Source organism: Podarcis liolepis, assembly GCF_965112155.1.
Source record: "Podarcis liolepis genome assembly, chromosome: 15".
Taxonomy (NCBI): Eukaryota; Metazoa; Chordata; class Lepidosauria; order Squamata; family Lacertidae; genus Podarcis; species Podarcis liolepis.
Genome location: NC_139566.1, coordinates 3,918,742 through 3,935,998, shown reverse-complemented (window position 1 = coordinate 3,935,998; position 17,257 = coordinate 3,918,742). Strand labels below are relative to the sequence as shown.

The 17,257-nt window shown below is 46.6% G+C and overlaps 2 protein-coding genes across 5 annotated transcripts in view; both read left to right on the top strand.

Moving 5' to 3' along the window:
• HORMAD1 (HORMA domain containing 1) overlaps window positions 1-17,257 on the top strand; it is a 578,262-nt gene that overhangs the window by 386,694 nt on the left and 174,311 nt on the right. The window lies entirely within an intron of this gene.
• Window positions 1-17,257, top strand: part of CERS2 (ceramide synthase 2) — a 162,364-nt gene that overhangs the window by 101,307 nt on the left and 43,800 nt on the right. The window contains exon 1 of one of the 4 annotated variants that reach the window (XM_083477280.1): window positions 14,200-14,707. The exons of 1 other annotated variant lie outside the window; for it this stretch is intronic. The gene's annotated coding sequence lies outside the window, so the exon portion shown is untranslated. Of the gene's footprint in view, window positions 1-14,199; window positions 16,036-17,257 lie in introns of those variants that run through there. 2 more of the 4 variants (XM_083477281.1, XM_083477282.1) reach the window with 2 other exon arrangements.

Sequence of the window (17,257 nt, the reverse complement as noted above, 5' to 3'; positions counted from 1 at the left end):
CTCAAATCAAAAACTTTTGGGGGGATGAAAACGTCAAATCTTCACCAAGGCCAACTATCGAGACTGGTCCTACATGGGCCAGAAAAAAGCAAAAAGCAAGGGAAGACCCCAAATAGGAGATCAGCCTCGGAAGAAGATGTCTTTATTTACTTATTTCACGAAATGCAGGCACTGCTGGACTGGGGAAACCAACCAACCTAAAAGCTGCTTATGGGAAGAATTAAAATTAGGGTTGCCATACATCCGGACATAACCAGGATTTGGCTGTCAGAAACAGTGTCCTGGCGGAAATCACCTAATGTCTGGGGGAATCCAGACGTATGGCAACCTATGGCGGAAGTGTAGGTTCTGGCAAATTTCCTTAGAAAGCTCAACCACAACTTTGGGCAAAACTGAAAAAACAACTTTTTGCTGTCCGAATTTTCCCTTTTTGGAATATGGCTGCCCTATTAAAATGATCAGTGAGAAACGGTTAAGAACATATTATGACCGTTGTTGAACAGTGTTTGTAATTGAATATAGACAGACAATAAGAATTGTACATATAGAAAGATTTATTTGTTTACAGACATTTCATGGACAAAAATTGAAGAACTTTATACAAAATGGATAAAGACAACACAAAAAGTTAAAGACGACACAAAAAAGCCGGAAGGAGGAAGGAGGGAAGTCAGCTCGGGAGAGCAAGAACAAATGTAAAATATAATGTAATATGTGTATGCATAGTATGTAATTTAAAAAATCAATAAATATCTTTTTTTTAAAAAAAAAAAGAGAGAAACAGTTAAGAACAACTATTTAAAATGTGTTCTTTAAAAAGTTAAAATCAGTGGTAAGCTGGAAAATGCACACCAACATTTTACATCTCTGGGCAGGCTTGTCTAAAGAAAAATGTTGCCAAAGAGAATATGCAATATTAGTCAATTCCTTCTTCTTTTTTCTAAAAACGACATGGAAGTGAGTCATGGGCAACTTACAGCTTTCAGGAGCAGCGCCTCAACGTCTTCAAAATAAGCCAGGAGGAATTGGGGTGTCACATGGCAGGACAGAGTCTCAAACAAAGATGCGCTCTGCCAAACTCACATTCCCAGCAAGTGGACGTCTGCAGATGAAACATGAAGGCTGGCCGAATAAACCTTGCTGTGTGGGAATCCCTTGCAGACAACCGTAGTGCCTGGAGACAGTCAGCAGTGACCAGAGGAGGAATGACCATTGGGATGACCATAGGGAGAAGAAACAACCGGACGCCTTCCTCTGCCCCGGCTGCAACAAAACATGTCTCTCCCGTATCGATCTCTACAGCGACAGCAGGCGCTGTTACTCTCCAATGGTTTGATTTCAGCCCTGAAGGCGCACTCCGTCGTTGTCTCCCGAGACAGACAGGTGCCAGAACGGAAAGCGCAGTTCTCTCGCTTCCTCCAGGCGTGTTCTGCAACGCACCATTGACACAAATAATAGCACATTAGCGGTGGATCGATACTGGGCCACCCACACAGCAGTCCTCTTTTGTGTTTGCTCTGCGATTCTTCCACAATGTTACCAAGTTACCGCCGTCCGGAGCGGGGCACTTTTGCAGAGCAGCTCAGCAAAAGTAGAAGGGAAATAAACACACCTGGAACATATATTTTTTTCAATTTCTTTTAATTGTTTTTAACGGATAAAACATATAAAACATACAAAAGAAAACACACTACAATACTACAAGAAAAAATAAGAAGAAATGAAACTAAAAACACATATTCTTTCTAAAGTTCATTTTAAATTTCATAATTAACTGACTTCCTCAATACCCCTCTAACTGAATTTCATTGTATCACCTTATAACAGTTCTCCACGATCATCTTTCTACTCCAATTAACTCCTTCAATCTACTATCTTCATCTCTTTTCTTATTGACTTAGATCCATAATAATAAACAACATTCTTATTCTGATCCTAGGCCTGTTTGGTACTTTCAGATATTTTCTAATTATCTTATATTACAATATTTAGCTAAATAGTCTTTAAATTTCTTCCAATCTTCTTGGTGTTCCTGTTCTTTCCGATCCCGAATTCTCCCAGTCAGGTCTGCCAGCTCCAAAAACGCCAACATCTTCATCTGCCATTCTTCTACCATCGGTAACACACCTGGAACATTTGTCGTATGGAAGGTTGCGGGATTTGGGCAGGAGGATAAGGGGAATGCACTGATTGGAGAATAAATACGATGGACACCCCGAAACCGTTGCAGGCAGGATCGTGAATAACTTGATACCACCATCACCATCACGAACCCTGGTTATTGTGAATACACAATTGAAGGCATGTCTGGAGGAATCCAATTTTAAGGCATCTGCAAACCCTCTAAGTGTCCCTATTTGCCAGGGACATCCCTGATTTAGAGAAGCCATACAAGTTTCTGATTTGATCCTGGAATGTCCTGCTTTTCCTTGTTGTTGTTTAGTCATTTAGTCGTCTCCGCCTCTTCGTGACCCCCTGGACCAGAGCACGCCAGGCCCTCCTGTCTTCTACTGCCTCCCGCAGCTTGGTCAAACTCATGCTGGTAGCCTTGAGAACACTGTCCAACCATCTCGTCCTCTGTCCTCCCCTTCTCCTTGTGCCCTCCATCTTTCCCAACATCAGGGTCTTTTCCAGGGAGTCTTCTCTTCTCATGAGGTGGCCAAAGTCTTGGAGCCTCAGCTTCAGGATCTGTCCTTCCAGTGAGCACTCAGGGCTGATCTCCTTCAGAATGGAGAGTTTGGATCTTCTTGCAGTCCATGGGACTCTCCAGAGTCTCCTCCAGCACCAGAATTCAAAAGCATCAATTCTTTGGCGATCAGCCTTCCTTATGGTCCAGCTCTCACTTCCATACATCACTACTGGGAAAACCATAGCTTTAACTATACGGACCTTTGTTGGCAAGGTGATGTCTCTGCTTTTTAAGATGCTGTCTAGGTTTGTCATTGCTTTTCTCCCAAGAAGCAGGCGTCTTTTAATTTCATGACTGCTGTTACCATCTGCAGTGATCATGGAGCCCAAGAAAGTAAAATCTCTCACTGCCTCCATTTCTTCCCCTTCTATTTGCCAGGAGGTGATGGGACCAGTGGCCATGATCTTAGTTTTTTTGATGTTGAGTTTCAGACCATATTTTGCGCTCTCCTCTTTCACCCTCATTAAAAGGTTCTTGAATGTCCGTATTTTCACTGGAGAAATGTTGGAGGGTATGGAGTTATCCAACCCCCGAGCCAAAGGCAATCCTGTATAGGAAAGTTTTTTATGTTATCTTATGTTTTTATATATGCTGGAAGCTGTCCAGAGTGGCTGGGGCAACCCAGTAAGATGTGTGGAGGTATAAATAGAAAAAACTATCATTATGGAATGGGACGCCCTTATTTCAATCAGAGAAATGTTGGAGGGTATGCGTCTGTGCAACGGCCTCATTGTGTGGGCTGGGAAGATTGTTCCCATTCCGCAGGCAGGAGACTGAGGACAGGAGTTAGCAGCAGCACCGAGATGGTGGCAAGGATCAAAACCCAGAGTGATCAACATCCCGCAGTGTCCTCAGAAAGTTCAGGGGCGATTGTTCGCTTCGCCTCAACGCGATGTTGCAAGGAGGTGCATGCCAAAGGGAATTAGGTCAACGCTAGCCAGCAGCAACTCAGCTTGAGCAAGGATCATCGATGGAGAAACCGAGGACAGGTGGGTCTTCCCAAAGAGCCCTTGAACCTCTGTTTAAAAGACAAATAGCATTTTTATTTTTATATTTACATCTCACATTTTGTGTTCATGGTTCTCCCCACCTCCTTGTTCTACCCTCACAACAACCCTGGGAGGTAGGTTAGGCTGAGAGTGAGCAGGTGGCCAAAAGTGGCACGCAGTGAGCTTGATGGCCAAGTCCTGGATTCAAACCTTGGTCTCTCCTGGGTCCTAGTCCAGCACTCTAACCATCTCTAACTCTTACACTGGTGGATAGGGGGATAGAGAGATAGAGATTTTTAAAAAGAATCAAACCACTCCAGATAAGCTGGTAGGATGCAGTTAGTCACTAAAACCACATATACCGTATTTTTCGCTCTATAACACGCACCAGACCATAACACGCACATAGTTTTTAGAGGAGGAAAACAAGAAAAAAAATATTCTAAACGAAATAGTGGATATATGATTTTTGTGGTTCATGCTGTGGCCACAGACATGTGATCTGACAGTGAGTTTGGAGTTTGAAGTAGTCCAATGCAAAAATCCTGGGGATCCATGTGGATCCATGCTTTGTAACCACGGAGGAGGGAAGGAAGGGGAACCATGGATCCTCTGCTCACGACTGCAGCAGATCCCCTCCCACCCGCAGGCATTTGCTCCATAACACGCACAGACATTTCCCCTTACTTTCTAGGAGGAAAAAAGTGAGTGTTATGGTGCAAAAAATACGGTATCTATTTCAGCAACAAAATAGAAATTGTTATTGTTATTGTTATTAATTTCTACCCCGCCCATCTGACTGGGTTTCCCCAGCCGCTCTGGGTGGCTTCCAACAAAAGATTAAAAATACATTAAATGCTTATAGCACAAAGTTCCAGCTTCTGCCATCGTCAGTTGCTCTGATCAGATCAATTTCTGCTTTGTAAGCCGCTGCAATACACACACAATTCAGTGCCCTCTGGAAGGCACGAGGAGCAAAACGTGCAGGTCAAAACTTGCCTAACCATTGTGTTGTGTTTCCACACACAGAGATCAAGAGAAAAGGTTTATTGTAACTAAGCCCAGGGGTGGAGAACCTTCTATTATTATTTTTTAGCCTGTGGGCTGTGTTGGAAGAAGAGAACATAGTCACCTGGAACCTAGGAAACAATCGCTTGGGTGCCAGACAGGAGTTAAAAAAGGTAAAGGGACCCCTGACCATTAGGTCCAGTCGTTGCCGACTCTGAGGTTGCGGCGCACATCTCGCTTTATTGGCCGAGGGAACCGGCGTACAGCTTCCGGGTCATGTGGCCAGCAGGACTAAGCTGCTTCTGGCGAACCAGAGCAGCGCACGGAAACGCTGTTTACCTTCCCGCCGGAGCGGGACCTATTTATCTACTTGCACTTTGAGGTGCTTTCGAACTGCTAGGTTGGCAGGAGCAGGGACCGAGCAACGGGAGCTCACCCCGTCGCAGGGATTCGAACCACCAACCTCTGATCGGCAAGTCCTAGGCTCTGTGGTTTAACCCACAGCACCACCCATGTCCCTGTAAATTTTGTGTAGTAGCCATTAAAATACGACATGCAATGGTGAGCACACAGAATTAGTATAACAAAGGTCCGTATAGTTCAAGCTCTGGTTTTCCCAGTAGTGATGTACGGAAGTGAGAGCTGGACCATAAAGAAGGCTGATCGCCAAAGAATTGATGCTTTTGAATTCTGGTACTGGAGGAGACTCTTGAGAGTCCCATGGACTGCAAGAAGATCAAACCTCTCCATTCTGAAGGAAATCAGCCCTGAGTGCTCACTGGAAGGACAGATCCTGAAGCTGAGGCTCCAAGACTTTGGCCACCTCATGAGAAGAGAAGACTCCCTGGAAAAGACCCTGATGTTGAGAAAGATGGAGGGCACAAGGAGAAGGGGGCGACAGAGGACAAGATGGTGGGACAGTGTTCCTGAAGCTACCAGCATGAGTTTGACCAAACTGGGGGAGGCAGTGGAAGACAGGAGTGCCTGGCGTGCTCTGGTCCAGGGGGTCACGAAGAGGCGGACATGACTAAACAACTAAACAACAAACAACAATTGTCTGACAGACACTCCTAGGCCAGAAGGGTTTCCTTTCTGAGAGATAAGTGTCCACCCAGAACTGGTCTTTCATGTATGTGTGTTTTTATATTATTTTATTTCGGTTTGAGCTTTGAAATTTTGTAATTGGTGTTTTGTTTTGATACTGGTCACTGACCGTAATAAAACGACTTGACTTGACTTGGGTCTCCCCAAAGGAGATCTCAGTTTAGGTACTGCCTGGAGTGTTTATGGGATTCCAAGAAGGGGCATTTTTCTCGGAGAGAGGACAGTGGTCTGGATAGACCTCTTGTCTGATCCAGAAGCAATTTTCTTGGGTTCTTAAGCAAAACAGGATCAAGCGAATTTGGGAAGGAACGCCTTTTAGCCTGGATTATTAAACAGAGCCCCTGCGTCCAGTTGCAAGCTTCCAAATGTAGCAGGAGAGCTGGTGTTTCCCTGCCCAACTTGTCAGTTTCCCAGCTACTTCTGGCTGTCCCCTGTTGGAGACAGGGTGCTGGGCTTGGCTAAGCTTTGCTATGATCTGGAAGTGAGCTGTTTTTACTTTATTACACCTTCCCTGCTTATTATCTTCACACAACAAAGATGGTCCAGGCTGACCGTCGTCTCTTCTCTTCCTTCCACCTGGCGAAATTCAAAAGTAAAGGAGTCTCTGGAGACACACAAGTAAACACTGCCAGAGTTGCCTGGTTGCATTCCTGCCGCAAATTCCTTTCCAGAACAAGAGCCAACCCTCCCACATCTCTGGAAGAGGCGAGGTGGAAATTCCTGCGCTGGCCTCCCTCCTAAGGAGCCCTGCTTAATCATTGATCCGAGGGAGCCACTCAGCGGAGTGCAAGGTCTCAAGACGTTCTCTAGACTGGGAGCCTCTCGGGGCAGAGACCTCATCCTCTTGCACTGCACAAATGCTTGAGGGCGCAGCCTGAATAACTCAGGTCCCTAGAAGGTGGCGCTGATGGTGCCAAAGTTGCAGGCTGCAGGTTCAATTCCTGTGTGGGACAGCTGCATATTCCAGCATTGCAAGGGGGGTTGTTTTTGTGCTTGTAGATATAACCGGGCAACTCCTTTGTGGTGTAAACAAAATCTGCCCTTTTCCCCTTATGGGGTATCCAAGAGCCCGTATAGAGTCCTTACGTGGGTTCCCTATTGATAGGAGAAAATAACAGAGGCCAAGCAGAGAATATTGAGAAGCAAAGCAGCTCGTAAGCCTGATCTTTATTGATCTGTTGCAACAGGATGCTCCCCTCACACGCAGGAAAGGAGAAGGACCTTGAACAACGTCTAGACATTTTAAATTCCTTGCCCTGGAGTTCAAGACCACCCCTCCATACATCATACATACATCACAGAAGGGGTGTAGCCCAAGACCAACCCCCACAAACATCATACCTTCATCACAGAAAAGGCGGTCTACAACAGAAATTTGAGCGTGTTGTTTTTCCTGTCTGCCAGGTTATCTGATAATGCCTTACCTGATTGCCTTTCCTGGTAGTCTGTCACCCTCTGAGATGGTGATTTCCCAATTCCTGAGACAATGGGAAGGTTCCCTCACCCCCCTCCCTCCTTGCAGAGAAAACATTTGGTCAGTTTGGGAATCAAAAATGGTTTCAGGTCAGTCTTCCTGTGCTGATCTATGTATGTATGTGCTTGGTTGGTACATTTATGAACATTTATTATACAGTGGTACCTTGGGTTAAGTACTTAATTCGTTCTGGAGGTCCGTTCTTAACCTGAAACTGTTCTTAACCTGAAGCACCACTTTGGCTAATGGGGCCTCCTGCTGCTGCCGTGCCGCCGGAGCACGATTTCTGTTCTCATCCTGAAGCAAAGTTCTTAACCCAAGGTGCTATTTCTGGATTAGCGGAGTCTGTAACCTGAAGCGTCTGTAACCTGAAGCGTATGTAATCCGAGGTACCACTGTATATATAAGACCTTAAATTTTATTATTGCAATGGGGCGGGAAGCAGAAGATAACAATATTTTAAACAACAATAATGACCCCTGAATCCCAGGTATTTTTGCCAATTCCTGCAGATGCCACACACGGCCCGAATAATACGGGGCTGCCTGAAACCCCACAGAGCTGCTGCCAGCCAGTGTGGGCAATTCTCTCATTTAAGCATCCTTAAAATATCTTCCCTTCTTCTCTTTCCCTGGTTCATTTTGCATATCATAAATCCCTGCATATTTTACAAAAACTAAACCATTCAGTATTCCGTTATTCCATCCATCAGAATTTAATCACACTGTTGAATTTATCTTAATGCTGCCAATGTTTTCAAGCGTACACCCCCCCATGTATTCAAGAAACGTTTTCCAATCTTCTCTAAATGTATCTTCTTCTTGTCCTCTTATTCTAGATGTTAAGTCTGCAAGCTGTACATATTCTGTCAGCTTAAGTTGCCATTAATAATAATAATAATAATATTAATAATAATAATAATAATAGTCGGGACCTTGCTCACTTTCCAGACTGTGGGCAATTCTCCCCCCCCCCAATTTTTTTTAAAATTAGTTTTCACAATATTATAAACAAACAAACATAAATCATAGTCTTATTGAAAATTACACTTATTAACTTTGTTAAGTGACTTCCTCGCTTCCCCTTGGTTGAATTTCATTGCATGTCCTTTTAAGGGTTTTCCAAATCCCAATTCTTATGAAATTTAACTTAAACATTAACATCCTTAAATTTTCACCTTATGGAATTAAACATATTAATTCATCACTTAACATAAATAAAATCCTAAGCCAATTAAGTATCTGTGAGCTATTTTCAATTAATTTAACTTAACAAATTTAACTAGATAATCATTAAATTTATTCCACTCTTCCTGATACTCCTCTGTGGGCAATTCTAATGGCCCAACCCAGTAGAAGACAGCTTCTTATTTTGCTGCCTACGACAGGCCGTTCTCCAGAACCATGAGGACTAGAACCTTAACTATTCTTTTTAAAGGAAACTCCGTAGCTCAGGGGCAGAGTGTATGCTTTGCATGCAGAATGTCCCCGGTTAAATCCCCAACACCTCCAAGTAGGTCAGTATTGACTTTAGGCCCTCTGGGTCTCTCTCTCTCTCTCTCTCTCTCTCTCTTTTCTCTCTGCCCCCCAGGAATCTCTCCCTAAGCCATACCCCTCACCTGTCCTGCTCCACCTTCTCCTGGGGTGCTTTTGACTGAACGGAGGAGCTCCACCAGTTAATTACGGATCGTGCAAGGCAGAAAACCAGCAGGCAAAGTTTGCCTTAGCACTTTTTATATCCATGCTTCGAAGAGCACCACCGGTTGAACTTCAGCCTGCTAGGCTGCAGTGATAAAGGCAAAGAGAGAGGGGTCCGTGAAGCGTCTCAACAGACCGTCAATCGTTTCATCAGCTGGGATACTGGTCAGGAAAAGTCTCCAGATGACTAGAAACCTCTCTGTATTACGGTTATAATAACCTTAAAGAATGTTTAAATAAAATGATGGATTAATGGTATCCAGATAAATGATTTAGGATGCGTAAAGGTGTTCTAAATGTTTGCTGAAAAATATGGTGGGACATTTTCTCACGCTTGGTGGACCTGCAAAAAAAAGCCAGGAAATATTAGATACAAATACATACATTGATGCAAAAGTGTTTTTTTTTTTAAATTGTAACATTCGGTTGAAGGCAGAACTCTTCCTGCTAGAAATAATGGAATACAATTAGAAAAAGAACATTATTTCAATAAATGATCACAGCAGCGAGACTTTTATATGCATAAAGATGGAAAGGTCCATCATGACCCACCAGGCAGGAATAATTGCTAAAATTATTGGACTTCGTTGACCTGTTTAATCAGAAAAAAAATCTTTGTCAGTATTTTCTTCAGACTGGGATCTCCTTATAGACCTATTGCATGAAAAAGAAAATGCACTTAGGATATCTGGGTTTGAAGACTGAAGAAAATATTGGTTTATATAAAGTAGAATTGTTCGGTGTTTTATCAGAGTGGATGTTTTGCATACTTCTCTGCGTATAGAGAGCTATATTTATAGAATCAGAAGGTCTCTTTTCTTTCTTTCTTTTCTTCCTCCTTTTGTAGATAGGTAGCCGTGTTGGTCTGCCATAGTCAAAATAAAAAAATTCCTTCCAGTAGCACCTTAAGTTGGTCTTTAAGGTGCTACTGGAAGGAATTTTTTTATTTATTCCTCCTTTTGGTTTGTGTTTTCAATTAGTTTTTTTATCTTTGTATCTTTTAAAATTTATTTATATTTGTTTCTCTTTTTATCTTTATATATTTTCTTTCCAACTTTAATAAAATTTATTGGCAGGAGGGGGGGAAAGAATTCTCTCTGTGTTTTGGAATGAGACACCCATCACCGTTTGGAGGGAATGGCCCTCATTCTTCTGTTAAAAGGAAAAAATGGCGATTACACTGATATCTCAACTTTTCTTCCCAGGAGCGCAGGGTGACATAGTTGGTTCTCTTTCCTTTCCCTCTGTTCCTCATTTCATCTTCTCAACAACCCTGAGAGGTAGGTTAAGGCTGAGATACTGTGACATTCCATTTCTTTTACGGGATTCTTGCCCACAGTAGTAGATATGATAGTCATCCGAACTGAATTCGCCCATTCCCGTCCATTTTAGTTCACTGATGCCCAGGATGTCAATATTTATTCTCGCCATCTCATTTTTGACCACATCCAACTTACCCAGGTTCATGGTTCTTACATTCCAGGTTCCTATGCAATATTTTTCTTTCCAGCATTGGACTTTCCTTTCGCTTCCAGGCATATCCGCAACTGAGAGTCCTTTCGGCTTTGGCCCAGCTGCTTCATCAGCTCTGAATCTACTTGTACTTGTCCTCCGCTCTTCCTCAGTAGCATGTTGGACACCTTCCGACCTGAGGGGCTCATCTTCCAGTGTCATAACTTTTATATGCCTGTTGTCTTTGTCCATGGAGTTTTCTTGGCAGGGATACTGGAGTGGCTTGCCGGTTCCTACTCCAGGTGGATCACGTTTGGGGAAAACTCTCCACTATGACCTGTTCATCTTGGGTGCCCTGCACGGCATAGTTCATAGCTTCTCTGAGTTATTCAAGCCCCTTCACCACGGCAAGGCAGTGATCCATAAAGGAGAGGTCAGTGTGACAGCAGTCACGAAATTAAAATATGCCTGCTTCTTGGGAGAAAAGCAATGGCAAACCTAGACAGCATCTTAAAAAGCAGAGACATCGCCTTGCCAACAAAGGTCTGTATAGTTAAAGCTATGGTTTTCCCAGTAGGGATGTATGGAAGTGAGAGCTGGACCATCAAGAAGGCTGATCGCCGAAGAATTGATGCTTTTGAATTCTGGTGCTGGAGGAGACTCTTGAGAGTCCCATGGACTGCAAGAAGATCAAACCTCTCCATTCTGAAGGAAATCAGCCCTGAGTGCTCACTGGAAGGACAGATCCTGAAGCTGAGGCTCCAAGACTTTGGCCACCTCATGAGAAGAGAAGACTCCCTGGAAAAGACCCTGATGTTGGGAAAGATGGAGGGCACAAGAAGAAGGGGGTGACAGAGGACGAGATGGTGGGACAGTGTTCTCGAAGCTAGCAGCATGAGTTTGACCAAACTGCGGGAGGCAGTGGAAGACAGGAGGGCCTGGCGTGCTCTGGTCCAGGGGGTCACGAAGAGGCGGACATGACTAAACGACTAAACAACAACAACTGTGACTGGCCGAAGGTCACACATCCAGCAAGCTTCATGCCTGAGCAGGGTTTTGATCCCTGGTCTGCAAGCTCCTGGTCAGACACCACACCAAGCAGAAGAAGAAACAGGGTGCTTGTTCAGATTGCTGAGAGCTCCTGGGAACTGTAGTTTTAGAAAGTGCTTAGATTTCTGCTCAGAGTACTACAATTCCCTGCTGATGAAGAGGAGAACCAAGCAGAGTGTGCCACCAGGTGGTGCTGTGGGACAGCAGGAAATAAAAAGAGCATGGAAGTAAACACCTTTAGATTATTTCTTTATTTACATTATTTCTTCTTTGTTTGCAATACTTTAAAGCTCCTTTTCAGGAGCGCGTCCTCCCAAAAATTACTTGCTGGAAAGATGAACCCTAAACAACCTGTTCCAGAACTGGGCAGAAGATCTTCATTTCACAATATGCCACACGGATGTTGTAAAATTTCTGGAGCCTGCTAACTTTCTGCTAACGCAACAACAACAAAATGAGTCTGAGAGTTTCACAGCAATAATCCCCAACCGGGTCTCCATACGAAATCCTGGTCCGAGGATGTTTGCACTGTTTCATCAGGCTGTTTGTTTTTGCTGCTGTCAGTTGCATAACACAACTCGCTGGGTGCACAATGAGGACTAGCCTCGTGCTTTATGTAATAATAATAATAATAATAATAATAATAATAATAATAATAATAATAATAATATATTTCTACCCCGCACATCTGGCTGGGTTTCCCCAGCTACTCTGGGCGGCTTCCAACCAAATATTAAACACAATACAGCATCAGACATTAAAAACTTCCCTAAACAGGGCCACCTTCAGTTGTCAAAAAGTAAAATAGTTGTTTATTCCCTTGACATCTGGTGGGAGGGCGTTCCACAGGGCAGGCGCCACCACTGAGAAGGCCCTCTGCCTGGTTCCCTGTAACCTCACTTCTTGCAGGGAGGGAACTGCCAGAAGGCCCTTGGAGCTGGACCTCAGCGTCTGGGCAGAATGATGGGGGTGGAGATGCTCCTTCAGGTCTACTGGGCTGAGGCCGTTTAGTACAGGCATAGGCAAACTCGGCCTTCCAGATGTTTTGGGACTACAACTCCCATCATCCCTGACCACTGGTTGTGTTAGCTAGGGATGATGGGAGTTGTAGTCCCAAAACATCTGGAGGGCCAAGTTTGCCTATGCCTGGTTTAGGGCTTTCAAGGTCAGCACCAACACTTTGAATTGTGCTTGGAAACATACAGGGGTACCTCAGGTTAAGCACTTAATTCGTTCTGGAGTCCGTTCTTAACCTGAAACTGTTCTTAACCTGAAGCACCACTTTCGCTAATGGGGCCTCCTGCTGCAGCTGTGCCGCCGGAGCACGATTTCTGTTCTCATCCTGAAGCAAAGTTCTTAACCTAAGGTGCTATTTCTGGGTTAGCAGAGTCTGTAACCTGAAGCGTATGTAACCCAAGGTACCACTGTACTGGGAGCCAATGAAGATCTTTCAGGACCGGTGTTATATGGTACCGGCGGCCGCTCCCAGTCACCAGTCTGGCTGCCGCATTCTGGATTAATTGCAGTTTCCGAGTCACCTTCTGGTGTTATCTTGTGGGTCAGCAGCAGAGCAGAGCCTCAGCCTTGCCTGCTCAAGGTCCTGGGTTCAGCTGGTAGAAAGTCCCTTTTGCCTGAAACTTTGGAGAACTGCTGGCAGACAGTGTCGACCTCGCTGAACTAGGTGAAGCAATGCTGTGACTCATCTTCCTCGAAGCAACAGTCCAACTGGAGTGAAGGGAGGGGGAATCGGGCGTTGCCCCCTTCTTTTTCTGCCAACCCATGAGAGATGCTGCCAACCCGTGCAAGCACCACTAGGCCCTATGCACCAACGCACTCACAAAATCTGCTTCCTCCGCCACTCCTCTGAAGCGTCACTCAACCTGGGGCAGCTTAGACACCGGCTGGGGTTAGCCTTGCCCCCCTCCCCAACTTCTCCCCCCCTCCGTGAGCTGCTGCCAGCCAGTGCCGACAACGCTGATCTACATGGACCAACGCTCTGACTCCGGCGCCAAGCTGCTTATCCGCTGGAGCGGCAAGTCCAACCCGGGGTCCCTTAGCCACGTGGGTGAGGTGGGGGGGAGCAATGGGGGAAACTGGGGTCCCCCTCCCCATTTCCCTCTCCCTCCCTCCAATTTCCTTCCAGCTCCATCCTTTCTTTTGCAAAACTGGTGAGTCCAGAAGAGAAAAAGAGAGAAGCTCCTTTTTTTTGCAAAAAGAAAGAAAGAAAGAAAGAAAGAAAAGGGGGAGCGATGGGGAAAATTGGGGTCCCCTCCCCATTTCTCTCTCCCTCCCTCCAATTTCCTTCCAGCTCCAACCTCTCTTTTGCAAAACTGGTGAGTCAGGCGGGGAAAAGAGAGAACCTCCTTTTTTTGCAAAAAGAAAGAAAGAAAGAAAAAAAGAAAAAAGGGGGAGCGATGGGGAAAATTGGGGTCCCCTCCCCATTTCTCTTCCCCTCCCTCCAATTTCTTTCCACCTCCATCCTCTTTTTTGCAAAACTGGTGAGTCCAGAAGAGGAAAAGATAGAACCTCCTTTTTTTGCAAAAAGAAAGAAAGAAAAGTGCGGGGGGGGGGAGGGAAAAAGAGAGAAGTGCCCTCCCTTGGGTAGGAGGGGCTCTATCCGGAATCCGGAAAGAGAGAGAGAGACCCACCCTCCGAGTGACGGGCAGGCCCCTCCCTCCCCCCTCCTCCAAAGTGGGACAACCCCCCCCTCCGCGCGCCCTCCCCCGCCAGCAAAGTGGGTGAGTCAGTGGATGGCCAGAGAGATGGATGGAGGGGGAGGGGCGGCGCGGGGACGCGCCGTGCCAGGCTCTGCCCTCGATTGCTAAGGCTTGGCTATTCCCCCCCCCCCAAAAAAAAGTGGTGGTTTTTTTTGCGATATCGAATTAATGTTGCCAATGGCTCAGGCCAGCAGCGCGCGGGGCTGCTAACCTGATCCGTCCCGGGGCGACGTCATTTCTCCAACAACTCCCCGGACCCCCCCACTACGCGCGCAACCCCCCCCCAAAAAAAGAAGGCTGATTTTTACTTTTTACTTACAGTATTTATTTTCTGCCCCTTCCCATCAACAGCAGCAGCCCCCCCCCCGCGCGCTTTGGATCAAAGGGGAGGAGCAGGAGCGAAAGAGAGATTGCGCCCCCTAACCTCACCTCCCACCCAACCCCCCATTTTTTTTAAAACCAGGAACACCGCCCCCCCCCAAAAAAAGAGATTCCGCAGAGATCTGCTAGACTTCCTGGTGCAAAACGTGAGTGGATCCCTCGTCTGTGCGCCCTGATGTTTTGCAACAAGTTGGGGTTTCCTCTCCCTCTTCCCCCCACTTTGCTTTCCTTCCACGAGCTTCTCTTCAAACCCCCCCCTTCAAAAAACCCTCCTCTCTCTTTGCAATCCTGCCTCCCCCCCCCTTGCTCCGGGTTCAGGAAACTGCGAGCGGAAGGAGGTTTGTGTCATGAGTAACTTTGTGGCTCCAGGCGAGGCTCCGCTTTGCGCGTTCCCATTTCGGCTGCGCTGCGCCAAAGGCGAGTTGATTCCTAATTCTTTGGGGGGAGTTTGTGTGTGTTTTTTGTTTGGGAGGGTGAGGTTTTTTTGGGGGGGGAACACACCCTCATTTATTCCCCTTTCCTCGCCCCAACTCTTCTCCCGCTTTCTCTCTTCCGTCATGTAAACAGACCATAAACCGGATCGATATCTCCCTCCCGCGCGCCCTCGCCACTCCCGGTTTAAAGGAAAAATACTCGTGGGCACTTTCCAGTATGTATTACTCACCGAGGAGACTCAGCTCCATTGATTTCATGAAGTTTTTTTTTGGGGGGGGTCTAGTTTCGGATCGGGGCCGAGGCAGGCTGCGATCCTCACGCCGCTTACTCGGGAGTAAGCCTCAGTGGAAGTCAACGGGGCTTGCTTCCGAGTAGGCATGGCAAAAGCTCTGCTTGCATCCAGATATACTTGGAGTAGACCCATCGCCATTAAGGGCGCACGCATTAATCGCGGGGCGTCTGCACCTCCTTACGGCATAGCGCATCTGCTCCTCTTACCGGGCATTCGAGCTTTTAAAAGAGTGGTTTTGCACCGGATCGGGCGCGGCCTTTACTCTAGAGTAAGCCTGGCTTGCTCTGCGTTTTGGAAAGGGTGGACTAAACTTCCGGCGAAGCCTGCGGGCCGCCGGCCGGTTTGACGCGGGACTCCAGGAGCGCGCTTACTCGGGAGTAAGCGGGCTCAGCGGCCCTGCACCAGGAAGCCCTGGAGCTCCAAGATCCGGAGGAAAGGGCGAGTCTGCTCGGAAGGAAGCCCCGCGGGGGCCTAATGGCGCTTACTCTCAAGTTAAGGCGCGCGGGATCGGGGCCTCGGAGCTCCGCGCACGGGGCTTTGAATGGCTAAACTGTTATTTGGCAATGGGGCGGATCCTTCGCACGGGGCGCCCCTCCCTCGCTCCCTCCCCCCCCCTTCCCTATGACTAATTTCCATCCAGGGATTTTTTTTTTTGTGGGGGTGGGGGCAGCCAGGATCGACCCACACTTCCATCCACCCCACATTGCACACGATTCGGATTCACTTGCGGGAGGAAGAACCCCGGAGGTAATTCTCTTTTCTCTCTCGGAAAATTAAGAATTGTTCTTCTCCTTTTTTTTAATTAAAAAACCCTGTTTCCTCCAGAATCCTATTATAGAAGGGGGTTTCCAGGTCTTTCTTCCCTTCCCCCAATTTATAGGAATCCCCACCTTATTCCCCCCCACAAAACCTTTTTGCATCTATATAAAAAAGTTTGAAAGGTACTTTGTAGAGCTGAACCTTTTTTATTTTTGAGGGATGTGTGTTTTGGAGATGAAAGGAAGAGAAATGTGTTTATTTCCAGGAAGAAAGGGTTCGTCTGACCCACTTTATTTCCACTTGGGGACTGTTTTTCCTCCCCTCTCTGGGCTGTGAGGGGGAAATAGACTTTGTTTCGGACACTTTTTGGGGCTCGGGCGAGAACTCCCTTCAAGTAAATGTTCATCGAAAGTGGGGAGGAGAAGAGGGGGGCAGGACAGGGAGAGTTCGGTGCCCCCACCCTTAAATTTCCACCCTTTGTATCATTGCTAGCTTCTCCCCTCTCTATTTCTCTCCTGATTTATGGGGTCCATTGTCCCAGCCATAATGGCCCTTTCTCTGACAGCTTTATCCAAGAATCCTGTGCCTTAAAGCCATGTTTACACATAACCGCGCAGAGTTTGGGAGAGGTTCCTAGCCTGCCTCTCCAAAGTGTGCTTCATCGCTGTAGGATATCCGTTTATCTTTCCCCCCAGAGCATGGGTAGGCAAACTAAGGCCTGCGGGGCCGGATCCGGCCCAATCGCCTTCTAAATCTGGCCCACAAACGGTCCGGGAAACAGCGTGTTTTTACATGAGTAGAATGTGTCCTTTTATGCATCTCTGGGTTATTTGTGGGGCATAGGAATTTGTTCATTTCCCCCCTCCAAAATATAATCCGGCCCCCTGCAAGGTCTGAGGGTCAGTGGACCGGCCCCCTGCTGAAAAAGATTGCTGACCCCTGCCCCAAAGTCTTCCTTCCTTCTCTCTTCTGCTCTTTTCCTCCGATCCAGGAAGTGCCAGTCTCCCTTTTTGAGGCCTACACCAAATCTTCGCCACCCTGGTGTGTATGTGTGCAACTCCCCCCTGCAAATCGAGGGCACCCTGGCATCCCGGAACCAGTTAATGATCCTTGATCTGGGTGGGGGAAAATGTTCCCGCTTTTGAGCGTGGGCATGGCAGGCCTGTCTTCCCCCTCCTTCCTTTCTGTTTGCGAAAGCACATTTACGGCA